Genomic DNA, 27,305 nt, shown 5'->3' with positions numbered 1-27,305 from the left:
TCTTCACCAAAGCTGTCTCAAAAGAGAGAACCCTTGCTTTCTCTTTCTCTGCGGAATCACCATGGCGGCTGGCACTCTGTACACATGCCCTGAAAACTGGAGGGCTTCCAAGGCCCTCCTCGCTGCTCAGTACAGTGGGGCTCAGGTCCGAGTGCTCTCCGCACCACCCCACTTCCACTTTGGCCAAACCAACCGCACCCCTGATCTTCTCTAAAAATTTCCTGCTGGCAAGGCTCCAACATTCGAAGGTGGTGACGGGTTCTGTGTGTCCGAGAGCCGTGCTGTCGCCTATTATGAAAGCAGCGAGGAGCTTCGAGGAAGTAACGCCAGTGGCAGCTGCTCAGGTGGTGCTGCGGGTGAGCTTTGCTGACAGCGACATCGTTCCTCTCGCTAGCACTGGCTGCTCCCCTCCTTGGGCATTATGCACCACAACAAACAGGCCACTGAAAATGCAAAAGAGGAGGTGGAGCGAATCCTGGGGCTGTTGGACACTCACTTGAAGACTAGGACTTTTCTGGTGGGTGAGCGAGTGACACAGGCTGACATCACAGTTGTCTGCACCCTGCTGTGGCTCTATAAACAGGTCTTAGAGCCTTCTTTTCGCCAGGCCTCCCCCAATACCAACCGGCAGCTCCTTACCTGCATTAACCAGCCCCAGTTCAGGGCCATCGTGGGGGAGGTGAAGCTGTGTGAGAAGAGGGCACAGTTTCATGCTAAGAAGTTTGCAGAGAGCCAGCCTAAAAAGGATACCCCAAGGAAAGCAAAGGGTTCACAAGAGGAGACACAGAAGCCCCAAGCTGAGCGGAAAGAGGACAAAAAGGCAGCTGCCCCAGCTCCTGAGGAATAGATGGATGAATGTGAACAGGCATTGGCCACTGAGCCCAAGGCCAAGGACCCTTTCGTTCACCTGCCTAAGAGCACCTTTGTGTTGGATGAGTTTAAGTGAAAGTACTCCAGTGAGGACACCTTCTTTGTGGCGCTGCCATATTTTTGGGAACATTTTGATAAAGATGGCTGGTCCCTGTGGTATGCTGAGTACCACTTCCCTGAAGAGCTCACCCAGACCTTCATGAGTTGCAGCCTCATCACTGGAATGTTCCAGCGATTGGACAAACTGAGGAAGAATGAATTGCTAGTGTTATCCTCTTTGGAACCAACAACAGCAGCTCCATTTCTGGTGTTCGGATCTTCCGAGGCCAAGAGCTCGCCTTTCCGCTGAGTCCAGATTGGCAGGTGGACTATGAGTCACATACATGGCGGAAACTGGATCCTGGTAGCGAGGAAACCCAGACCCTGGTTCGAGAGTACTTTTCCTGGGACAGCTTTGCCCACTTCCAGCACGTGAGCAAAGCTGTCAATCAAGGCAAGATCTTTAAGATTTATTTATTTATATATATGAGTACTGTAGCTGTCTTCAGACACACCAGAAGAGGGCATCAGATCTCATCACAGATGGTTGTGAGCCACCATGTGGTTGCTGGGATTTGAACTCAGGACCTCTGGAAGAGCAGTCAGTTCTCTTAATCACTGAGCCACCTCTCCAGCCAAGGCAAGATCTTCAAGTGAACATGAACATGTCTTGCCAGTCGCCTAGCTGCCTTCACCCACCCTTCAAGGGACATGGGGGTCATTAAAAGAAACTGAACATTGGGGAAAAAAAATCCTCTTAAGGAAGTGGTGTTTGGAGACCTTTGTATGTTAGAAGGTGGGACAGGTGGTGAGGAGAGAACACATTAATAGGCTAACATCGTTGAATCACACAGAAGTTCATCTGCAGCCAAAGATCTCATACGAGCTGTCCATCCTTGGATAGTATGGTCCAATTCTTTTCAATAAATATACAGTGGGCACAAAGGAAGGTCCCAGTTAATGACTCAAGACCCTGAGGGCCTGTCCCCCCTTTTCAGTAGCATGGAGATCAAACAGTTCATTTCTAAGCGACAATAACACAGTGTCATTTGGTTAGCGCTATCTGTCACATTCCTTGTATCCAAATCTTTACCAAACAGTGTGTATTTCCAGTAGGATGCAAAGAGGCACATAAAATTATTTCTCTGTAGTTTGTTATAATCTCGTTAAGCACACACGTCTTCCCATTTTTAGCCTGTTCTACTGCAAAGAGAATTCTCTTACATAAATTTCCCTTACTGCTGCTCTCCTTGCTCCTGTTCTCAGGAAGTACGTTAGAGTCTGGCCATTCATTTAATGGATATGTGAGCATATTGCAAGAAAATAAAGTATTCTTACTTTCTTCTTTCAGATGTGGAGACATGTTTTGAAGCTGAAAATTTATCTCCAGAGAACCATATTTCTGATATAAATGTACACAAACAGGACATAAAGCAATTAAGTAAAACTTTTGACCTCAAAGACTCTACTTTTAGTGATGACCCCAACTGTTGTACATTCAGTGGACTACAGGGTCATCAAGAAGGAGATGCTGGTCAGCAGATTACTAACAAGGAAGAGATGCTTCCTTATACCTGCCAGACTCTAACTCACAATATGGAAAAACCATATGAATGTAAAGAGTGTGGGAAGTATCTAGGTCGTAGGTCAACTCTAACTCAGCATCAGAGTATTCACATTAGAGAGAAACCCTATGAATGTCATGAATGTGGGAAGGCCTTCAGACTCCAGCAGCTACTTACAAGACATCAGAAATCTCACAGTGGTGAGAAACCTTTCAAATGTAATGAATGTGGAAAGGCTTTTCATCTTTCAAGCCTGCTCAAGTACCATAAAACCATCCATACAGGTGAGAAACCCTTTGAATGTGAAGAATGTGGGAAGGCCTTCAAACGTGTCTCCCATCTTGTTGAACACAAGACTGTTCATACTGGTGTGAAACCATATGAATGTAATGAGTGTGGGAAAGCCTTTAATCGTCGCTCAAACCTCATGCAACATCAGAAAATTCATCCTGGTGAGAGACCCTTTCAGAGTAAGGAATGTGGGAAGACCTTCACTGTTCTGGCTCAGCTCACTCAACACCAGAACATTCATACTTCTGAGAAGTTTGAATGTAAGCAATGTGGGAAGATATTTAGTAGTGGTTCCTACCTCTTAAGACACCAGACTATTCATACAGGTGAGAAACCCTTTGAATGTAATGCATGTGGCAAAGCATTTAGACTTCAGGCGTACCTTAATGAGCATCAGAAAACTCATACTGATGAGAAACCTTTCAAGTGTAAGCTCTGTGAGTCAGCCTTCAGACGTAAGTACCAGCTCAGTGAACATCAGAAAATTCATACCAATGTGAAACCCTATCAGTGCAAAGAATGTGGGAAATTCTTTCGCCGACGATCAAATTTCACTGAGCATCAGAGTATTCACACTGGAGAGAAGCCCTATGAGTGTAAGGAATGTGGGAAGGTCTTCAGACTTAATATACTTCTCATTCGACATCAGAGTTTTCACAGTGGTAAGAGACCTTTTGAATGTAAAGAATGTGGAAAGGCTTTTCATTTTTCCAGCCAGCTTAATTACCATAAAGCCATTCATACAGGTCAGACACCTTTTGGATGTGAAGAATGTGGGAAGGCCTTCAAATGTGTCTCCCATCTTGTTGAACACAGGACTGTTCATGCTGGTGTGAAACCATATGAATGTAATGAGTGTGGAAGAGCCTTCAATCGTCGCTCAAACCTCATGCAACATCAGAAAATTCATTCTGGTGAGAGACCCTTTGAGTGTAAGGAATGTGGGAAGGCCTTCACTGTTCTGGCTCAGCTCACACGGCACCAGAACATTCACACTGGAGAGAAATCATATGAATGTGACCAGTGTGGGTCAACCTTCAGACTCCAGTACCAACTTACTCAACATCAGAGAATTCATAATGATGTGAAACCATTTCAGTACAAGGAATGTGGAAAGGGCTTTGTTCGTGGCACAGCTCTTAGAATCCATGAAAGAATCCATACTGGTGAAAGGCCCTTTCAGTGTAAGGAATGTGGAGAAGGTTTTCAGTATCATTATCAATATCTTTGACATCTTAGAATTCATACTGGCTAGAATCCTTATGAATGCAAAGAATGTGGAAAGTACTTTGCTCGTGGTGGAGACCTTAAAGTACATCAAAGAATCCACCCTGGTGAGAAACCATAGCAGTGTTGAGAATGTTGGAAGGCCTTTAGTTGAAAATCAAGCTTGGTTTGACATGCTAAAATTCATATTAGTAAAAAGCCTAATTATGTAAGGTATCTGGATGTCAGAGAATTCATACTGGTAAGAAAATGTTAATCCCATTGGTGGAGAATAAGACCACACCACAGTTTAAAGTCAAATTTGAAGTAAGCTTTAACTAAGTACTGGCCAGGTGATGGACTCTCTGGCCTGGTCCAGCTTTGAGTTTCTAGAAATAACCTCATTGCGGGGGCTTAGAAAGACAACCCCACAAGACCACCATTTTTTTTTAACCAGGTATAAGCAATGGCAAGCATATAATCTGATTTATTTTCTACTTTTGTATCTCCTGCCTGCACATCAAGTCAGGGGCCAGAGTTCATCCTGATATCTTTCCTTCTCTCGTACTTCCTATTGAACTGTGGTCAAGCACATCTGGAGTAGTTGGGGCAAACAAAGTCATTAAGGGGAATAAAAACATGTGGCTTGTTATTACCTATCAACAATAGCCTCCAGCATTTCAGGAAGTATTTGACCTTGGGCAAGGGGCTTACAGGTTAGCAGCATTTTTTGTTTCTTGGGTCTTTTAGACATGGTAATTAAAGCTTGAAATGTAACTTTGGTTCTCACAAAACCCTGTGAAGGTAAGAAAGGTGGGAAAATGTTTAGATGTAGTTTAGCCTTTACTAGACATTGGAGAATTCATACTGGTATGAAACCCTTATCACTGCAAATAATGTGGAAAGACCTTTAATTAGACCTCAGGCCTTCATAATAAAATAATCCATGCTGGTGTCAAACACTATGACTGCAAAGGAATGTGGGAACATTTATACAATAAGTTCAGTTCTCAAAGCTCATCAGAGAGTCCATATAGTTCTGAAACCCCATGTGTGTAAAGACTGGGAAAGCCTTTATTGTAAATGATAAGATTATACAATATCAGAAAACCCATGTTCATCACAAGTAAGGAAGGTAGACAAGCCTTTATCTGAAAATTTTACTGATCACCAGAGAACTCATACTGGAAAGATTGTGACTCAAAAGAATGTAAAAAGGACTTTAATTTGCCCTAGGATTTGGTCAACATCTGAATCTTTATGTATTCTTGAATCCAAGAAACTGTTTGAGAATGAGAGTGCAGGTAGTATGCTGTTCAGAGAAGATACTCTGCTGAAAGTGTTCTTGGTTTGCTCTCATCTTGTTAGTTGTACAAACTTAACCAAACACTACTCAGTCAATCCAGAAAGAGCATTTATTGGAACTAGGATTATCTGTAGTAATTTCTTTGTCACCATTAACATCCTGGTGTTCCTATGAAGTTAAATTGGATGTTTATTCCTGCATAGTTTGTTAATGGTGAGCATAGTACCAGCCAAACAGGGTTATAATAGATATAAAATTCTTGAGGGTATTCGGTTCATGTTCTGTACAGTAGCTTTTACAGTATTCTTGCTTTCATTGGCATTACTGTAATGGATATGAAAGGCAAGTAGTATTGCAGATAGTTTAGAAAAGCCTCGAACATTCCTGCAGTACTAAATTCCAAATACTTTCTTATGAATAAAATCATCTTCATTTCTAATCCATTTCTTGAGCTTTTGTGCAAAGATTTCAAAGATATAGCTGTTGGTGAATAAGTACTCTTTGAAGGAGTTAAACACATGTAACTTTCAAAAGGTAAAATCCTGTATTTTTTTCTCTCTGCTCAGACATTAAGATAAAATACATTTGTGACAGGGCAAGACAGTGCAGTCGCTCGCTATCTCATATTTTTTGTGGAAAATTACCCGACTCTAGTCTATGAACCAGATATCAAGATGCCCCTGCTAATTTATTTTGGCTTCTGTCAAGCTGCTGCATGTGTAAACCTCTTCTTTCAGCTAGCCTATTGTCTTGACTTCTGTTAAAGTGCCTGCTTGTGTAAAAGCTCCCCTTGTAGCTGTTGAGCAAAATAATGAAATGTAGTTTTTTGCTTTTAAACACTTGGAGCTATACTTAGATCACAAATACCTGAGTGTCATCCCAGACAACTGGAATAAAGTCTTTCAGTTGGCTAAAACTGTGTCTGAGTGATTTTTCTCTAGTGGGCTTGCCATAAAACATTAACAAAAATAGCCAGAACCTGAAACCATTTATAAAAATACATGTGAGAAAATTTTCATACACACAGAAAAGTTGGAAGAATCAAAACCACACTTATGTGTCCTCACCTAGATTAAAAATTGATAACATCTTTCATATATATATATATGTATATATATATATATATATATGGGTATTTGGGGCTATGAATATGTTTGGGGGAGCTGGAGAGATGGCTCAGCAGTTAATAGTGCTGTCTGCTCTCCCAGAAGACCCCCAGGTTCAATTCTTAGCACCCACCTGGCAACTCACAACTGTAGCTTCAGTTCTAGGGCATCTGACACCATCACACAGACATACATGCAAGCAGAATGCCCCAGTAAATATAAAAATAAAAGTATATTTAGGAGTTGGGTGTGGTAGTGCATGGCTAAATTCCAGTACTTGGAAGCCTGAGGTAGGAGGATCATACGCTGGAGGCAAATCTAGCTGTATAGTGACTTAAAGTTCAACTTTGGCTGTATAGAGACCCTTTACCAAAAAAAGAAAAAAAAAGTTGTAGACATACCATTTTATCCTTTACTACATTAGCCAACAATGGAATGTCATCTATACCACAGAACCATAACTATTCTTAAGAAATAAATAGGATTTTTACATCTTTCAGAAATATTTCATTGGCCTCTAAACTGACATTTTTATAAATGTATATATCCTTCAGGTGGGGTGGTGTGGGCCTTTAATTCCAGCACTTTGGAGATAGAGGTAGGCAGATCTCTTTGAGTTCAAGGCCAGCCTGGTTTACAGACTGAGTTCCAGGACAGCCGGGACTACACGGAGAAACCATGTCTATAAGCCTAGCAGAAACTAAAACAAATGTATATATCCTAAGGAGAAGCCAGTGTAGATATAGGTAGGCTTGGCTACTTTGATTCAAACCACAAGTGTTTTGCCTACATGCGCACTTTCTGTGTGCCTGGTACCTGAGGGGGCTAGGAGAGAGTACCAGATGCCCTTGGATGCAGTCCAGCTAACCCAACAATGGCTAGATTGGATGGAAAGTCTGAGAATCCAGTACTTGCTCAGTTTCACAAGGCTGGATGTCTCAGCTGGTCTTCAGTATGTGGTGAAATATCGAAAACATAGGCTCCGATGTTAAACATGGATGTGGTAGCAAGGTGAAGGCAAGCAAGCAAAGTTTCCTTTTTCTGTGCCCTTGTAGAGACTTCCAGCAGAGCTATGACCCAGATTAAAGGTATGTCTTTCTACCTCAAGATTTTCGATAAGAAGTGTGTCTCTTCCCTCCACCTCCACCCCAACTTTTAAAATTTTATTATATATAAGTACACTGTTGCCATCTTCAGACACCAGAAGAGGGCACCAGACCTCATTACAGATGGTTGTGAGCCACCATGTGGTTTCTGGGAATTGAACTCAGGACCTCTGGGAGAGCAGTCAGTGCTTTTAACCTCTGAGTCATCTCTCCAGCCCATCTTCCCCCTCCAATATCTTAACTAAAGTTCTGAGTCTTTCAGCCTTAAGATTCAGATCAAATGTGTTTGTCTTCCTACCTCAAAGATTTGGACTTGAAGTGAATTCACTCAACTCAAAACCAAGCAGAAAATCTCTCACAAGGGTGCCCTCAATTTCTGTATTGTGGCTCATTCCTAAAATAGTTGACACCCATGAATAACACCGCTAAAAATAAATTAACTGGAAGGAAGATACCTATCACCTTGTAAGATACTGCATGGTCATGCTTCTGTTACACAGAAGCACAGGTGAACATGTGTGTATGTTAATAGGATGCTGAGATGGACATGTGTGTTCCTCAGTGTCAGTAACTGGATAAGCAGCACGTTTACAACCTTAGTCTTGCTGGTTACAGTTCGTCAAGCAAAGCCCAATTTTGCTTGACAGCTGGTTGGTGACAATGACCAACCATAAGTTCTTTTATTCCAATTTCTTTTGTTTCTGGTTTTGTCTGTTTTGGGTTTTGTTTGTTTTTGTTTTTCAAGACAGGGTTTCTCTGTGTAACGGCCTTGGCTGTCTGGCTGTCCTGGACTGGCTTTGTAGAGATAGCTGGCCTTCAACTCACAGAGATCCCCCTGCCTTTGTCTTCTAAATTCTAGGATTAAAGGCATGCACAGCTGCCCCCATGACTGTTTTATTCAAATCTCAGTTACCAATGTGAAGACTTCCATTGCATATTAACACATCACACAAAACAAATATAAGGCTACAAAATGGCTAAGAAAGGGTTAAAGAGCTTCACGAGTTCAAAGAGGCTACACTGACTTCCATACACAGGTGATAGAGGCCGATGGTGAGTCTGGAGAGACCAGAAAAGGGTTAGAACTACAGGTGAAAAGAGAGTAATCCTCCTGGGTCTGTAGGCAGCATCTTCTGCCCAAGAGATCACCTCAGGGGCGGGGCTGTATCCTGATCCTTTCCTACAGTGGATGCTGTTGTTGCTATGATGGTGCTGGCTATACTGACAGGCATGAGCTACTCTCACCAGTTTTTATGAATTGACTAGGGACTTTCTCCGTAGGGGGCATCCCATTTGTATCTTAAGACCGTGTCCTCTTGATGAGGATGAAAATGCTTGGCTCCTGGAGCAGTTGCTTGTTTGGTCACTTGACTCCTACCTGCCAGGGGCCAGCCTTGGTTGTTTTCCTTGGTTCTCTCTTGAAAGTAAGGTGAGGAGGGCCTGAGAAGTGTCGGTGGGGGTGAGACATTTAGGGCTGCTGTCTAATAATAAAATGTTTACCTATCTTAAGACACTTAGAGAGTCATTACTACTGTAGCTGCCCTGCCTGAGTTCCTTTGAGGCCAGAAACTGCAGTCTCTGTGTTTAGGACCTCATAGTAAATCATCAGGGGACTAAGTAAAATAGCCTTTGTTCTATCTCTGCAGGAACTGCTCAGCTCTAACTTCCATCCTGCAAGCTGAAGTTGCAGGAAGAAAAGGGAACTTGTTGAAAGTGGTTTTAGCCTTTATTTCTAAGTTCTTCAGTTCTCCAAAATTTTTCTACAAAAGTTCTCCTCCAAAAAGTTCTCTCTAAAAAGCTCTCTCTGTTCTCTTCTAATCTTGCTCTTTCCTGAAGTCACAGTAATGCCCTTACTCTCAACACCATTACTCCCAGTGCTGTGCCTTCACCATGCTGTGCCTTCACCTCTAAGTTCTTTTTGAGTGCAGCATGTATACATCTTTCAGAATACTTGACCACATGGTAAAAAGTTCACCATAAGTTTACACATAAATTCAAATCATAAACTGAATCAGAAGTTTACAACAGAGCGTTTACATGCATATCCATTAGGAGTAATTATCTGGCTAAACATTATCTGTCACAAGCTCAACCGATTGATTGAAAGTTAAAAACCATAATTTTTGTGACTAAATTATTAATGAAATATAAATAAACTAAGTCAATATTTTATCTTCTGTTCTTGTACCTATAGTAAATCCTTTTTATCACCTTTGATTAATAAATTTACAACCTCTTATAATGTGCTCTAAGATGTAGATGCCTGCTTGCTATCTCAGAAACAATGGATTCATGACATTTGAAGATTGCAGAGTTTTCATTGCTATTAAGAGGACTTAATAGCAGTCCTATTATAAAAGAACTTATAATTACCAATATAATTTTAGAAATTCTCATAGATCATCATTAAGAATTAAGAAATTGGGCCAGAGAGATGGCTCAGAAGTTGAGAGCACTGACTGCTTGCTCTTCCAGAGGTCCTGAGTTCAATTCCCAGCAACCACCTGGTGACTCACAACCATATGTAATGAGATCTGATGCCCTCTTCTGGTGTGTCTGAAGATAGCTGCAGTGTGTTTATATATAATAAATAAATAAATATTATAGAAAAAGAAATAAAGAACCATCTATTTGCCTATACAGCATTACTATAAGACAGAACATCTTTGTAGTTCTGTAGAGATCTGCTCAAAAGGGTAGGCTAATGCCTAGTGATTATTATATGTATTTAATAATAACAGGTAAAGCGAATTAATAGCAGGAATCTTTCCTCAGATAAAAATTTTTTCTGGCCTTTCCTAGAGAAGCAAATCCGTAATTAACTTTATAGTCCATGCCAGACCCATCTCAGGAAAATCACCTGCTAGTTTTTAGCTTCTCCTTGATGGCTCCGGGTACCTGTCCTTTGTCCGTTTCTGCCTGTGTGAAAGCAGTAAAGGGTCCCTAGCCACCTATTTGGAATGCACACAGAGAGGGAGTTGTAGGTTGTTGTTCTTATGTAAGGAGAGCTGGCACAAGGCCTATGATAGGACAGTTTGTCTTATCTACGCAGTGACAGAGTTTTGGGAAAGGGGAGAAGCCAGAGAGAAGGGGAGAGAAGATGGAAAATGAGGAGATGACCGGACCCGTGTGGCCTTCATTAGCCACAGGTAGCTATGAATATTTTATAAGGGATGAATTTGTACAGGATGATTTGTCTTGCCTAGATGGACAAATTATATCATTTGTCTCTGAGTTTATAGTATAGACGTTCTGTGGAATGTAAAATTAACTGAGAAAATCTGAGATAAAGCCAATGATAAGTTACAAGTTTTTGGAGTTTTGAGTTTGTCAGGCTGGCTGGAGTGTGGGCAAAGTTCTAGGCTAGCAGAGAGGCAGCCAGGAGAGAGACTAACCAGAGGGCTGTTACCGGTGAGATAAATATGTTAGTTCTATATGGCCCACTAGTGCCAGAACTAATGTGAGAGAGACTGCCGTGGTCAGAGAGCACCTCTGGGCAGTGAGGCATGGCATCATGCTGAAACTGGTCACTGCATTTTTAATATTCCATAACAGGGAGTAATAGTCTCTCTTCATTCCCTTCCCAGAAAGCTCTAAGCAGCCTGTTGCACCCAGTTGATGGAAAGAAAAAAAATTTCCTCCTTCCTCTTTTATGGTTCATGTGTTTTCAGTCAGTAACCCTTATATTTGGAAAACTGTGAAAACGGTAGAGAAACACACCTGACTGGAAAGGATCTCTGCCGGACGATGCAGCCAGTGTAGAATGGATTTTCCCTTCTGTCCAGCACTGACTGAGGAGGCCATTTTCTCCAGACCCTTTTCAGAAAGATTGAAGACAGCTGCTAAAACAACTGTCTTGTCACCGAGTAACCCCAGGTATTATGAAAAAAAGGTTATACTTGAAATTAGATGGATTTCAAGGTATAAATAGTTCCAAGGTCCAGGAGGTAGCTCAAAGGGTATTAACAACAACAAAACCTGAGAGGCACAACCTTTGGTATAAACTGAAATCCACAATCACTTTCTTGATTGAGACAGACTATAGATACCCAAAAAAAATGTTGATGTCTTGCCCTTTGTCAGAATAATATCTCCTAACTGAAATTCTTGTCCCCAGTTAAAAGGTAGAGTTGGATTATCTTTAAAGATTGAGAACAGAGATTGCTAGGGGTGAGGGCAGAAACCAAACCACCAGGACTGGGCCAACACCAAGTTCAACTAACCATTCCAGCTACCCCAGGCAGATTGAACGATACCTAATGTCCTTGGAAACAAAAAAGGGAAATTGCAGTCTATATGTCCTGGCTTAGAGAGACAGGCATCCTGGTACCAAGTCAGCCAGCTTGGAATACACCTCTCCTGCCTGTGAGGAAACCTGAGACCTGTGATTACAGACTTAGCCAAAGTCTGAGGAAAATTAATAAGAGAGCCAAGACTCTCCACTTCAAGATCCCAAACACGGGGGTTGGGGATTTAGCTCAGTGGTAGAGCGCTTGCCTAACAAGCACAAGGCCCTGGGTTCGGTCCTCAGCTCTGAAAAAAAAAAAAAAAAAAGATAAAATAACAAAAAGATCCCAAACACATACTTTCTTGAGTCTGATTGCTTCAGAGAAGCAGGTCTTCACTATCTTGGTTATGTAAGATGCATCCTTTGTTTTGTCAGAGGTGAGTCATCTTTGCTTTTGAATGGACAGACCCAGAAGAGGATACAGAGGGCAGCTCACCTGGGCCAGGCTACTCAAAGGATCTAAAGAATCCAGTTCTCTTTGATGACACATTAAGCCCTTCCATCAGAGGTCTCCTGGGACCATACTGTTGTAATATGTAGATGATCTACCTTAGCCTCTAAAACTAAACAGATTATAAAGGACCACTGAGGGGCTGCTGTGAGAGTCATAGGACCTGGGCTTCACATGCCCAACGTTGTGTTTCAGAGGCTAATGGAAAAGTAAAAAAGAGCCTATCTTAGTAGGATTGCTGCTACCCTTCTGATCCCAAAAGCCTAAGACTAAGAGACAGGTTTGAGAGTTCCCAGGTGAAGGTAGGTACTTGTGACTTAGGATACCAGTGTCTGTGGAAACAGAATGGCCTTTATTATTAGAACCTAATCTGTACTGAGAATAGACAAAAGCATTTGAGTTCAGCTCCAGCTGTAGCATTTCCAGGCATCTCAAACCTTTGCATGTGTTTGTCCATTGAACAAAAGGCATCGCAACCAGGGCTTTAGCCCAAACATGGAAGCCACAAAGATGCCCTGTGACACACCTGTCCTACTGATTGGACCCTGTAGCCACAAGATGACCCAATCAAAGCTATAGGAACTTTTGCTAGTCATTAAGAAATGACAGTGACTTACCCATTACCTGAATAATCACATTAGGGTTCCTCTGTAGTTCTTGGGTGCAGAGGTCTCAGGACAGTGTTAGTGTTCAGCTGCCAGGCCCAGATGATCTCAGATTTTTCTGAGGTATATGAATTTGGATAACTGGCCTACCTTGTTATGCAAAGATGGGCAATCAAGTCCTGAATGTCTTGCTTGTACATAGTTTAGACAGGGTCCTGGCAAAGGTGGATGGGAGCTATTCATCCAGTGACTGGCTTTCCCAGACTTAAAGCAAGCTCCCAAGTGGAGTTCTTTTGTGTCCATAATCTTCTTTGGAAGAGATTAGGGTTGTTGCCAACAGCTGGCAGGTCTCTATCAAGGGTGAATGTGTGTGAGGGCTTTTTAAATTAAACATTAAATGCCATATTCAGTAGATCTCTGAAGAGTTTGTGGACCATCTCTCTATTAAGTATACTCGATTTTAGGCTTAACCTTGAAAATACATAAAGGAGGCTAAATAAAAGTTGTCATAAAATGAACAGTTTACAAGTTAGTACCAAAGACAAAGATCCTAGACAAAGATCCTTATTCATCAAACATAAGTTGTTACTTTCCTGAATTTTCTAGCATCTTGGTATTGAATAGTTAGCAAAAACATAGTAGTTAGATGTACATTTTAAATGAGCTTATTTTGTATGATTAGACTTTTACAACCTTAAAACATTATCATCACATACAGTGTATTCCAAACCAGAGCTTATCACATACATAGTATGTTGTAGCAAATATAACTTTTAATTTTTATCATCTTACAAAATCCATATTAATCCAAAAGTTTAGAGACTTGTATCCTTAGTCTAAAAGGAGACACAATGGTAGGAGCTCAGTAGGGCTGAGAATTTTATTTCTTAAGATTTATTTATTTCATGTATGTGAGTACACTGTCCCTATCTTCAGACATACCAGAAGAGGGCATAAGATCCATTACAGATGGTTGTGAACCACCATGCGGGTGCTGGGATTTGAACTCAGGACCTCTGGAAGAGCAGTCAGTGTTCTTAACCCCTGAGCCATCTCTCCAGCCCAAGAACTTTTATAACAGTTGCTTTATAGTATGTGATACTGTTAAGATGGTGAAGACACCTGTCATGTTACTCTTTAACCTTAGTAAAGATGGTTGTCAGCCATGCAGTTACTTACATCTTGATGAAGACATTAGCCAAGATGGAGGACAGCCACATAGTTGCAATTCCAGAACATCTCTTTTCTTAGACAAGAGTTGAATCTAAGTTACATATACAGTATGATTTAGACAAGAGTCGGATCACAGATCACGTGTAAAAATGTAGCCGATTAAAATCCCTATGTATAGGCCCCTGTCAGCCTGAGGCAGCTGGAAGACAGACAGCCAAGTGCTTGTCCCTTGACAGACATTGCTTTAGTGAATGAATATGTGGAGATATGGGAGAGAAAGTGAAGCCCGGTGGGTGGTTTATGCTCAGTGGAGATTAATTGAACTGGGGATGGAGGTGAGGAACAAGCATCTCAGGAACAACCACCTGAGGCTATGCTGATGTCCCAGCCAGGCTGCCAAGAGTTATGTCTGGGTCCATGACCCTATCACAGCTGGGGTACATGACCCTATCACAGCTGGGGTCTATGACCCTATCACAATTAAGGTCAATGGTTCTATCACATCTGAGGTCTATGCAGGTGGCCACCAAAGGTCATCTGAATGTCAGTGGTCTGGGTTACTGAGATCACGTGGATGTCTTAGTGTCCTGATGCCACCAGGGTCATGCTGATCTGAGTGGCCTGTACTAACACCTGAGGCCCTGGTAACAACCAATGGAAGTGGATGATTTATACATCCCTTAGAAGAGTCAGAGCAGCAGCTTGGTTGGAACAACTGAGTTCCTTGTGGAGGGAACACAAGTCATTTCTGTGCTTTCAGTGCCAGAGGAAGGAAAAGGACAGGCAAGGACAGGCTGGTGAATAAAGTTTATTATACACACGTGGGAGAGCACAGCCAGAGGCAACACATCTGGATGAGTCTAAAGAGGTCAAGACCCTGAGGTATGTGGGGGAGAGGAGGAGGGGAAGGGCAAGGGAGAAAGGGGAACCAGGAGCTGCAGCCAGAAGGAGAAAGGTACAAAAGGGGGTAGGTAATCAAAATGTCTGGATTATAAAAGAAGAGGCTCTCAGGGAAGGGCAGCCCAGCAGTGGGCTGGAGAGTTCAGGCTAGAGGGTGGAGTTGAGAGCTGTACCCTGTAACAGGTAGGAACTGAGGGACGCTGGCAGAACCAGGATCTGTTAAACAGGCACCTAAACCGTTTGTCCAGGGTTTGACACTTGTCAAGGCTGCTCCTTTTGACATAACGGCAGCCATTTTGTAGTCAGTCTCCATAAAGTGAGATTAAGTTCAGGTTCTCAGACTCTACTTCCCAGAAGTAATCATCCATGGCCGACACTACAGAGTGTTACTAACCACCAAAAGGTTACAGCTGCCTCCCTTGTACCCTGTTGTCTCAGTGTTCTGAAATTCCCATTAACCATCCAGCCAACACGCCTCTTCCCTCACTCACGGCCAATCAGCATATAGCTTAGCTGATAATTCCGTCTCCTTAGCCAAAAATGTTCTACCATCTCACTGCTTGCCTTCAAACTTTAGAACCTGTTTTTTTCCTACAAAAAGCCCGTCCTGGAGACAGACTGGTACCACAATTCCTTTTCCCTTCCCGTAGTCCTGAATGTTCAGTATTATGGTGTGTGTTCAATAAACTATTTTCACTTAACTGACATTGACGTACGTATGGTTTGTGTGGCGATTCCCAGACCCCAACAAACCTTAACGCCAAGGTTCTAGAATGTTGGCTAGGACCAACATAAAAGATGAAAAAAATGTACAAAAACGTGAAGTTACAACTGCTGTATAGTCTATTTCACCCCACGTATGCAGCAGGGGTGGGAGGGGCACATGCGCGTCTCTATTCATGAAACCCAAACTGTGGAGCCATCTGGCATGCCTGTCATAGGAGGCATATACGATAAGAAAAATGTGCAGTATCATGGCATTTTATTCAGGGACAAAGGAGAAAAGAAATCATGCTACTTTGGAAAAGTGGCTGGAAGGTGAGACACTCAGAGAAAGTAAACATGACTTAATCCCAACCCACATCGCAGGCTGGAGAGATGGCTTGACAGCGAAGGGCGCTTCCTAGCAACAAATCCCTGCTTCTGATCTATTAGAGACTGGTTTCATGGGGACTGGAGAGATGGCTCAGTGGTTAGGAGCACTGACTGCTCTTCCAGAGGTCCTGAGTTCGAATTCTAGCAACCACATGGTGGCTCACAACCATTTGTAATGGGACTGGATGCCCTCTTCTGGTGTGCCTGAAGACAGATACTGTGTACTTATATATAATAAATAAATCTTTAAAAAAAGAAACTGGTTTCATGTAGTAAAACCCTTTATCAGGCATGTGGCTCATACCTGTAACACAGGTGCCAGGCTGAGGCAGGAGATTTGCTACAACATTACCCTAACTCCTATTTCAACTGTAATCTGTGTTCTGTGTTGGTGTATCAGATACTGACTCAAGAAAAAAACATTTTCCTCTTTAAAAAAACAAAACAAAACATAAACAAAACCAAACCAAACAAAAAACCCCAAGTTAAGGGTTTGGAGAGATGATTCCATGGTTAAGAGTGTTGGCTGCTCTTTCAGGAGACCAGGGTTCAAATCCCAGAGCCCTCATGACGGCTCATAGCTGTTCTGAATTCCACTCACAGGGTTTCTGACACCCTCATACAGACAGATATGAACACCAGTGAACATAAAGAAAATAAATTAAGACAAAGCTAACAGTAAAAAGTGGAGTTAAGCACCATCTTTCTTCGTTAGAGCAAACCCAGGAAGATCTTAAAATAGGAATTCCTGAAACTTGGCAGGAAACCGTACAGTGTTATTTTGATGCCAACCATACAGAATGACGGCCAAGTTAAAAATAGAATTTGCCAGCCACCCAGACATTCCTCCCTGTTAGCTCACCCAGCCTCAAATCAACTCCTCTCCATCAAAACTAAGTAGGGACTGACATAACATTCTCAGATTCCTCTCCTCTGCTGTGTTCATGCCCCGGCCCCAGCCCCTCACTGGGGGATTCTAGGCAGGGGCTCTACCACTGAGCCACGCCCCCTGCCCCTCACTGGGGGATTCTAGGCAGCTGCTCTACCACTGAGCCACGCCCCCAGCCCCTCACTGGGGGATTCTAGGCAGGGGCTCTACCACTGAGCCACGCCCCCTGCCCCTCACTGGGGGATTCTAGGCAGCTGCTCTACCACTGAGCCACGCCCCCAGCCCCTCACTGGGGGATTCTAGGCAGGGGCTCTACCACTGAGCCACGCCCCCTGCCCCTCACTGGGGGATTCTAGGCAGCTGCTCTACCACTGAGCCACGCCCCCTGCCCCTCACTGGGGGATTCTAGGCAGGGGCTCTACCACTGAGCCGCGCCCCCAGCCCCTCACTGGTAGATTCTAGGCAGGGGTTCCACCACTGAGCCACGCCCCCAGCCCCTCACTGGAGGATTCTAGGCTTATGCATCACCACTAAGCCATGACCCCAACCACAGTATGACATTTCAATACATGTACACAGCATGCTATGAGTAAATCTGGCTAATTGGCTCGCTCACCATTTCAGGCATATATAGTTCTGTCTCTGTGGAGGCAGGGAGGAAGGGATGGAGAGCCTGGAGAGCCCCTTCTCCATGGCTTTGCCAGCAGTGTCACCCAGCATTAGGGTTTGTGCTGGGCTCAGGTGACAAGACAAATAAGATCCTAGGGAATTCCTACTGTTTGTCTTTCCTCCTCCCTTTTTCCTTTCGAGACTCCCTATGTAACTCTGGCTGTCCTAGAACTCACTCTGTAGACCAGGCTGGCCTTGAACTCAGAGATATATTCCTGCCTTCGCCTCCCAAGAGCTGGGATTAAAGGCATGTGCTACCACCGCCCAGCTACTTAAAATTACATATACATGTTTATTTGTGTGTGTGTGTGTGCGCGCGTGCGCGTGCTTTTCCACATAAGTGTGGGTACTTACAGATTCCAGAATATAGCACAGGATCTCCAGGAAGTGAGATGACAGGAAGCTGTGAACTGTTCACATTAGTGTTAAGGGGGTCCTCTGTAAGTGCAGTGCCTACCCTTAAAGGCCTAGCCATCTCTTCTGCTCCACTTCCCTTCCTTCCTTCCTCCTTCTTGTCTCCTTCCTTCCTTTCTCTGAGACAGGTCTCTGTAGCTCAGACTTGCCCTGAACTCCTATTTCTTCTGACTCAGTCTTCCTAGCTCTATGATGCTAGAATTACAGGGACTCCCTCAATGTCCAGCGAAATAGGCACATTTCCATTATGCATAAGTGTGTACTTACACAGAATATTTGCATGTATTTGTGTGTGAAGTCTCATGTATATTGCCCACTGTTCTGGGAAGAGGATTCGAGATAGGGTTTCTCTGTGTAGCCTTGATTGACCTGGAACTCTCTGTGGACTAGGCTGGCCTAGAACTCACAGATCCACATGCATCTTCCTCCTCAGTGTTGGGATTAAAGGTGTGTGCCACCACTGCCCGGCTATCTTGCCAATTTTTAATAGGGTTCTTCACACTTTCCTTTAGTTTTGCTTTAGATTGTTATTATTGATGTTGTGATTATTTGAAATCTTTAGACAGACGCAGCCCAGGCCAGCCTCAAACTCCTGATTCTCTTGCTTCATTCCTCTGAGCCAAGACTACGGGTGGGTGTGCACCACCATATCCAGCTGCACTCCTTTTGGGAGCCGGTTTCTATATCTCAGTGTGTGTGTGTGTGTGTGAGTGTGTGCATGTGTGTGCGTGTGTGTTTCTAAGTGCCTCATCCCACATGTGGAAATCAGAGAACAACTTTGTGGGTTGTACTTTTTCCTCCTTGTGGTGCCGGGATGGAATTCGTCCTCTGGCCCGGCTGTAAGCCCCTTTATGTGCTGAGCAATATTGTTGCTTTCATATCTGGCAGAGGTACCTTGGTTGTTGCTTTTCAATTTGTTTTCTTTTTTTTTTTTTTCTGGGGATTTCCCTATTGAACTTACAAAGCAACTTCATAGAAGAGTTCTTCAGTTCTAGCAAAAACGAAAAACAAGAAAATGTTGATCATCGCCAACTGCCCCCCCCTTCTCCCTTCTGGGGATGGAGAATGGGAGGGGGTGGGGATCTAGGGGATGGATGGACAAAAACAGAATCTTGGTCATCTTCTTGCCTCTCCCTCCTTTCTTTCTGCTCGATGGTCTCTGTAAAAGGATAAGAGACTGGTCTGTGGACAGCTGAACAGCAATGAACCCCTTCTCTTTGCTTTTATTCTTGGATTCCTGTTGCCACCTGGTGGTCATTCTGTGTAATGGCAGATTTCTAGTTTTTTTTTTTTTTTTTGTTAATTATTTTATTGGATATTCAGTGTATTTACATTTCAAATGTTATCTCTTCCCTTCCCCCTCTCCCCTCCTCCTCTACTTGTTTCCATGAAGGCACACCCTCTCCCAATCACCTTCTCTACCTCAGTGCCTTGGCATTCCCCTACACTGAGAAAACATGCCTTCACTGGGCCAAAGGCCTCTTTCCCATTAATGTCAGACAGTGCTATCCTCTGCTACATATGCAACTGGAGCGATGGGTCTCTCCATGTGTGCTCAATGGCTGGTGTTTTAGTCCCTGGGAGTCCTGGAGGGTTTGGCTGGTTGATAATATTGTTCTTCCCATGAGAGATTTCTAGTTTTAAAAATGAAAAAGCAGTAAACATTTTATCTCATCCATTTTAAGTGGGTCAAGTACTCCCGAGCGGATTATCTGGTGGTTCTGTTTCAAAGACTGTCCAGATCTCCTGTCATCTGATAGCTTGACTGGTTCTAGGGGATCCCCACAAGAGGGTCTCATTCCCATACCGGGAAGACAGGGCTGGCTCTGGGAAGACAGGGCTGGCTCTTGGCCAGAGGCCTCGGTTCTGACCAGTGATGCCGTCCGTCTCCCTAGCAACCCAGTGATGTATCTGAGTTCCCCCCCAGAGCAAGTGAGCCTTCATAAGTAAGGAAGAAGTTGACTCACCTATTTTCAATGTAAAACATTTAATTTAAAAAATGCTAGTGGGGTGTGATGTATTTTACTTTCACTAAATATGAAAAGTAAGCATGTTTCTATAACTTCCCAGGGCAAACTGGTCAAATCTGGCAATCTAATCAGGGACCCCCCCCACCGCCAGAGACCCCCAGAGATGGGAAGAGAGTGCCCAGGCCTGCTGTGCAGCATGTGGTTCAGCATGTGGTTCGTATCATCTTGCAGGTGGTTCTTCTCCATCATGAGCAACCTCCAAGATGGTGGGGTTGGAAAACCCTCTAGTCCAAGCTGAGCCATCTCTCCAGCCCCTATGTGTTACTGAGATTGAAAACATTTGAATGTGGTGCTGGATTTGGCGGCCATTCCTCTTTGCTCTAACAGGTTTTCCTGTACTTCAAGTTTGAAACATGCTATCAGGCGTATACTATGAGTTTACTTTTGTTTTCTCTCATGTATTACATCCTGACCACAGTTTCTCCACTCCACCCACCCCCAGCCTTCCTCCCTCCAACCTCTTAGATCCCTTTGACATCCTGACATCCTCCCTTTCTGTCCCCCACCCCTATCTTTTTAACCAAACCCAGCATAACAAGGATCAGTAAGACAAGGCACATACCATCATATCAAGACTGGGAAAGGCAACCCAGTAGGGGGTCACACAATTAGGCAAAATAGTCAGGGTCTGTCCCCATTCTCACTGTTAGGATTTCTACAATGTCTTAGTGTTTTATTGCTGTGAAGAGACACCATGACCAAGGCCAACTCTTATAAAGGAAAACATTTAATTGGGGCTGGCTTATAGTTTCAGACCATTATCATCATGGCGGGACACATAGCAGAGTGCAGGTGGGCATGGTGCTGACAAAGGAGCTGAGACTTCTACATCTTGATCCACAGGCAGCAAAGAGGCTGTGTTCTGCCCTGAGGTATAGCTTGAGCACAGGAGACCTCAAAGCTGGCTTTTACAGTGTCACACACTTCCTTCAATAAGGCCACACCTACTCCAACAAGGCCATATTCCGTAATAGTGCTACTCTCTACGGGCCATGCATTCAAACACGAGCCATGGGGTCCATACCCAGTCTAACCACCACACCCAAGAACACACAAAACTATTTAGCCATAAGATATATGCAGAGGACCTAGGTCAGACCCCTATAGGTTCCCTGCTCTCTCAAGTTCCCATGAGTCCGTTGGCTCTGTGAGCTGTGTTTGCTTGGTATGTCCCTAACCTCTCTGATTCCTCCAATTCTTTCCCCTCCCCCTCTGCATGGGGCTGAGTTCCACCTAGTGTTTGGATGTGGTACTCTGCAACTATCCCTGTCAGTAACAGGAGGAATCCTCTCCAGTCTCATCGACGATGATTCTGCTGGGCTCTAGACAGTTGCTTAAATTTTACTTGTAGACCTACTTTTAATATGGCTCTTAAGCACTTTAACTTCCCTTCTAGCCCACCACCCACCACGGATAATTACCTCGGGGAAGCGGAGTCTGTGAACCTGAACTTAATTTCATCTTCTGAGCAAAACAAGAGACTGAATACAAAAGCGGCTACAGTTATGTAGGAATTGAAGGGGTAAACTTACTAAATCATTCAACCTGTGATTGGTGATGTTTTCCTGTCATTTTAAGAGTCAACACATGGGGTGGGAGGGCAGATGTAAAAAAAACTTGTACAATTTTAAAATATCACAATTAAACGTGAGCTAGTTTCCCATTTCAAAAAAAAAAAAAAAAAGCAGGCTTTAACGGGTTGAAGGTTTTGTGGCTGGGTTGGTGTCCCAATCCTTTCACTTCTGGCCTTGTCTGGTTAGACAATGGCTGGTTAAGGTCTTGGGTTCTCCATTACTAGGAGTCTTTGCAAGGTAATCCTCATAGATTCCATGGAGTTTCCAATTTCACTATATAGTCCTGGCCGTTCTCAACCTACCTGGTCTTAATGGCACAGACCTCTACTTGGTTCTGCCTCCCAGTTCCTGGGATTAAAACGCATGTGCTAGGGGTTGGCCACTTTCTTTTGTTTTGTTTTTGGTTGGTTGTTTTTTTTTTTTTTTTTTTTTTTTCAAGACAAGGTTTCTGGGTAAAGACCGCTGTGAAATTCGCTCTGTAGACCAGGCTGGCCTTGAACTCAAAAAGATCTGCCTGACTCTGACTCTCAAATGCCAGGATTAAAGGAATGTGCCACCACACACTGCCTGCTGAGGATGGTCACTTTTAGTCAGCTAGAGTATTTACCAACATATTTTCTGTAGTTAACACATTGTTGGGACTGACTTATTTAAAATCTAATCTGTCTCTACCTTAGGCGTTTAGATAACTTACAAAGCATTTAATATTAGTGGTCATAGTAAGATCATCTATAACCTTGACATTAGTTTTCTCCTACGTTCTGAAAAAAAATGTGTAAATATATTACGCTAAGTACGTTTTCCCTACATAAATGAGGCTTTTGTTTACTTTAACGTGCTATTTATTCACCTTTCAAAATGGGCGCAGTTCTGTTGCTATTTATCAACTGGCCCTCACTCACGTCTTTCCAATCTAGAGAACAGGGACACTGAACTCCGGGAGGGTCGAGAACATCTGTTTAAACTACCACGCTTAAAACCAAGCGATTCTTTAGTTCAGTCTTTTCAAATTTATCATAGTCCCTACCAGAACAAAGAGAGGTGGAATTCCGTTCAGTTACACCACGACCTGATCTTACTTCCTATTCCGCTTATCCGTCATCTCTACAATAGAGAAAAATCAACGACGCGCAAAACCGGAAGTACCTTTTGATCACTGGAGGGACCCTCTTTAAGCGCGCGCTATCCTTCACCCGGGAAGCTCCCACAAACCACGGGTTCAGCTCTCACAATGGCTGGTCCAAGTTGCATGCCGGGATCTCCCAGAACTGCAGAGTGCTAGGCTTCGAGGAGTTCTGCACGCCGGCACTACATTTCCCAGGAGCCACCGCGCCGGAAGCAAAACAACTTCCGGTGTCTGGGCGGAGCTATTGCGGGCGGTCAGATCTTTCAGGTGGGAGTAGGGAATTGCTGAGTGTTTGCGGTCTCCGAGGAGAAAGGCCCGGAGCCAGCGGGCTGGGTGTGGACTGTCGGGTGGGTGTGTGAGAGTTTAGGGACGGTGCTGTGTGTGTGCGCGCGTCTGTGCGTATACACGCCTTGAGCTCTTTGCGTTATCTGTATCACTGTGCTTGTCGCTTTTCTGCTCCCGTTTCTCCCGCGGCCACTGGGGCTGAAGCAGAAGACAAAGCTTCTTTGAGAGGTGAGGTGCGGAGTCTGAAAGGAAGCTTGCCCGGAGGTTCAGACTTGAGCTTAAGACGAGCATTTGAGGTCGGAATTGCCTCCGAGGGTCGCCTAGGAGGGCGGCTACTTGTTTGAGTTCCCTGTATTTCTCAGCCCTAGGAGTGTTGAGGGCAGTGAAGGAAAGTGCACAGTGAGGGTGCTCTCAGATATAATCTAGGGTCGCGTGCTTCCTCAGGCTCCCTGATTAGGCCATTTTTCCAAAGGAGGGCTGGAGGAGCATGAGATCATTATTGCTACCCATCTAAGCATCAAGGGCGAGCCTGCTCTTTGTTTGAGAAACGAGGATTTTATTTTTAGAATATAGAATTGTCAGTAAATGAAGGAGGTACGTGTAAATTTATACCTCCACCATTGTGTCCCTTAAAAAAAAAATAGGGCGAGTTATGAACATGATGATTCCAGGACCTCCAGTTAGAAGCTGTTGATAACCTCTAAATTCTAAAGATTTATTTATTTATTTTATGTGTAGGAGTACACTGTCTCTGGCTTCAGACACACCAGAAGAGGGCATCAGATCTCATTACAGATGGTTGTGAGCCACTATGTGGTTGCTGGGAATTGAATTCAGAACCTCTGGAAGACCAGTCTTGTTCTTAATCTCTGAGCCATCTCTCCCTCCCCTTTGTGTCCCTTATATTGTCCCTTCCCTTTCCACTTAGCATTCACATTATCCTTTCAATAACCCTTGGCTTCTCTCTACTATCCCTTCTTTTCTCAAACTTGTTATAGATCGGAACCTATAGAAGTAGAGGTTAAACTCAGATTTGCCAAATTGATTCCTTTGTTGTTGGCCCCACACATTAGATGGCCTTAGATCTTTTTCCAGGCCTGCCTGAGGAGGTAGACGATTTCTGTTCACTCTTGAGGGTCTTGTGAGTGGGGAAGGGGTAGCTCCCTCTCCCTCCCCTTCCCTTCATCTGGGCTGGATCTGGTTCTGTCCCCTTCTGGCTCTCTAGGTCTGTCATGAACCTTAGAATGCCTGTGGGGAAGCCTATGCAGTGCCGCCACATACTAAGGGCCTGGTGTGCTTCTGTTGTGGTTCCGTGAAGCCATTTTGGGTTCATTCTCCTCAGTGTTCTGCAGGACAAGGGAGTGTAAGAAATAAAGCCATTACTGGTTGGATAATTAAGAAAATGACTCAAAAAGAAAAGCCAGGTTTTGCTGTGTACATTTTACTGTGAGAGGCAGAAGCAGGGGGAATGATGTGACTTCTGTAGCAGCTTGACGGGCTGGCTACACCGTGAGAATCTGTTTCAAAAACAAGAAAAGGGGGCCAGAGAGATGCTCAGTGATTAAGAGCGTTGACTGTTCTTCCAGAGGTCCTGAGTTCAATTCACAGCATCTACATGGTGGCTCACAACCATCTGTAATGGGATCTGATGCCCTCTTCTGGTGTGTCTGAAAATAGCTACAGTACACGTATAAATAAAAAAAATAAATCTTAAAAACAAGAAAAGGAAGATGGGTATACTAATGTAGAGCAGAATCTCTTTCTAAATTTTGTGATGAATTTTTTTTTGTATTGTGTAAATCTGTAAAGTCTTTGTGTCCTTTGGAGTGACTTAATCTAACATTTTTGTAGTGACTACACTTAATATCTACCCTCTCGGTCTTTCCAAAACCATCCATCACAGTCCCCACATTGCCGGACACATCTCTGAACTTGTGTCGTGTGCCTGAAATCCTGTAGCCCTTGATCATCATCGTCCCAGCTCTGTCCCTGTGGACCTGTGTCTCCCACTGTCAACCACCATGCTGCACATCCAGCCGCTGTCACTCAAGCCCCAGTGACCAGCATTGTCCGGTTCCTCGGAGAAAACAGCTTCAGGTTCTCCGTGGAGATCGTGGTTATTTGTCTTTTCGATTAAAGACCATTTTCATTCACAACCATGAGTGTGGGGTTATGTGCACACGAGCACAGGTGACCTCAGAGGCCTGAGGAGTAGGATCCCCTGGAGTGGGAGTGACAGGCACTGTGAGCGGTCAGGACACTGACCTCTGTCCTCTGGAGAAGCCGTAGCAGCTCTCAGGCTCTGAGCCATCCCCCAGCCCCAGCGTTTCTTTCTCTTTAGAGTATTGCACTTGTTACTCTCCGTGTGCATTCATAGTGTAGTAAATGGTCCACTGCGTGTGAGCCTCATTCTGTGTTCGTCTTTGTGGGGTCCATTTGTCCATCCGTCTTTGTGGGGTCCATTTGTCCATCCGTCTTTGTGGGGTCCATTTTTCCATCCGTCTTTGTGGGGTCCATTTGTCCATCCGTCTTTGGTGGGGTCACACATCAGCTATGGAGATGATGCTGGAAGAAAGGAGTGTAGATGTCTCTTGCAGATGCTGATTTTATTTCCTTTTGTTTATATCCACACAGTAGTGGGCTTCATGGATCAGGTGTGAATCCAGTTTGTAATTGAGAATCTGCCACATTGTTTTCTACAATGACTTAAGTTACATTTTTTCCATAATGTTCTTTTTCCTCCACATTTTCCACATTTTGTTTTCTTTCTGATAATGGTTAGTGTTTTTAAAAAGAAGTTCTCCTCTCTTTTCTTTCCTCCCTCCCTTTCTCCCTCCCTCTTTCTCTCCTTCCTTCCTTCCCTTCCTTCCTTCCTTCCTTCCTTCCTTCCTCCCTCTCTTTCTCCCTCCCTCTTTCTCTCCTTCCCTCCCTCCCTCCCTCCCTCCCTCCATCCCTCCCTCCCTCTCTCCCTCTCTTCCTTCCTTCCTTCTTGTACCTACATGACCTATGTGTTCCTTATGCATGCCTAGTCCCCTAGGTGGCCTGAAGAGGGTATCAAGTTCCCTGAAATTGGAGTTAGAACTGGTTGTGAGCCACCATGTGGGGGCTGAGAATGAACCCCTGACCTCTGCAAGAAGGAGTATTCTAAACCTCTTTGCATGTCTCTGGGCCTCTGGTGACTGATGGGCTGAGGAAGCCTCTCCTTGTGATTTTAATGACTATCATTCTGATGCTCATTTTTTTAGTATAACTATTAATGGGCCATATTGATGTTCCGCTTGGGGAAATACTTATTTTTGCTTTGCCTGTCTCTTAATTAGGATGTTTCCTTGTCACTGGATTGTCTGCATCCTTACAAAGCAGCTGTGCAGGAGTTCAGATGTCCCCTCCTAGTCAGATGTGTACTTTGCCACCATTCTCTCCCTTTATTCCATCCCTTTATCCTGTTGTTTCCTCTGCTGTGCAAAGGTTTTTAGTTCCATGTGAATCCATTTGTGTGTTTTGCTTCTGTTGCTGGTGTTTTTAGAGTAAAACCCATATGTCCACTGTCCTGGAGGCTTTCTTGTATTTTTTTTTTTTTTTCTAGTAGTATCAGTTCATTAGTTTTAATATGTTTTGAGTTGACTTTTGCATGTGGAGTGACTGAAGGTCTAATGTCATTCTCATAAATGTTAATATTGACATTTTTGCCAGCACCAAGTTGGTTCAGAACTTTGAACACGCCTCCTTTCTCTGCCTCCCCAGTATGGAATGACAGACCTCTGGTACCATATCCAGCAAGACTTCTGTACTTTTAGCAGTGGTCTTTAGGATCACAAACTTTATGAAGCATTGGCAGTTACGAGTTATCACGGGGTCACAAACTAACTATCAAAATGTGGGCATGGGAGATGGCTGTGGGGTCATAAATCATTTATGGTTGACAGTAAGAAATTAAGGAAACTTTCTCAAAAGGGTTCTGGGATGTGACAGGATGCTCTAGAAAGTCTCAGGTATTTTAGCCTCATTTAATCCCGTGTGCCATTTGAACAGATCTTTTTCTCTAGCCACTGTTAGGATGTGTGACTTGACTGCCTTTAAATGCACTTTGGTTTATTTGTTTAAGGTGGGGAAACCAAACAATAGAGAAAAGGCTGTATTTATTGTGAGGATGCATTATCTTCAGCATAGAGATAACCTTTAACGTAAGGAACAGTAGTTTCCTCAGAGGGGAACTTTGGCAGAACTTTACAGAGCCATTGCATCAGGCATGAGTTCCAGTGATGACACCTAGGCTTTGAAGTTGCCTTTTCTCAGTGACTTCTCCTGAGACTTTAT

At 43.7% G+C, this 27,305-nt stretch overlaps 1 pseudogene across 1 annotated transcript; it reads left to right on the top strand.

The window, feature by feature from the left end:
- The first annotated feature begins 48 nt into the window (after window positions 1–48).
- Window positions 49–25,125, top strand: LOC308413619 (elongation factor 1-gamma-like; annotated as a pseudogene). The gene is made up of 4 exons: window positions 49–1,399; window positions 2,412–2,443; window positions 22,691–22,970; window positions 25,025–25,125. The product of its transcript is annotated as an elongation factor 1-gamma-like (transcript).
- Window positions 25,126–27,305: the final 2,180 nt, after the last annotated feature.

The sequence above is a fragment of the Micromys minutus genome (genome assembly GCF_963924665.1).
Source record: "Micromys minutus genome assembly, chromosome: 32".
NCBI classification, from domain to species: domain Eukaryota; kingdom Metazoa; phylum Chordata; class Mammalia; order Rodentia; family Muridae; genus Micromys; species Micromys minutus.
This window is presented reverse-complemented; position numbering and strand designations above follow the sequence as displayed.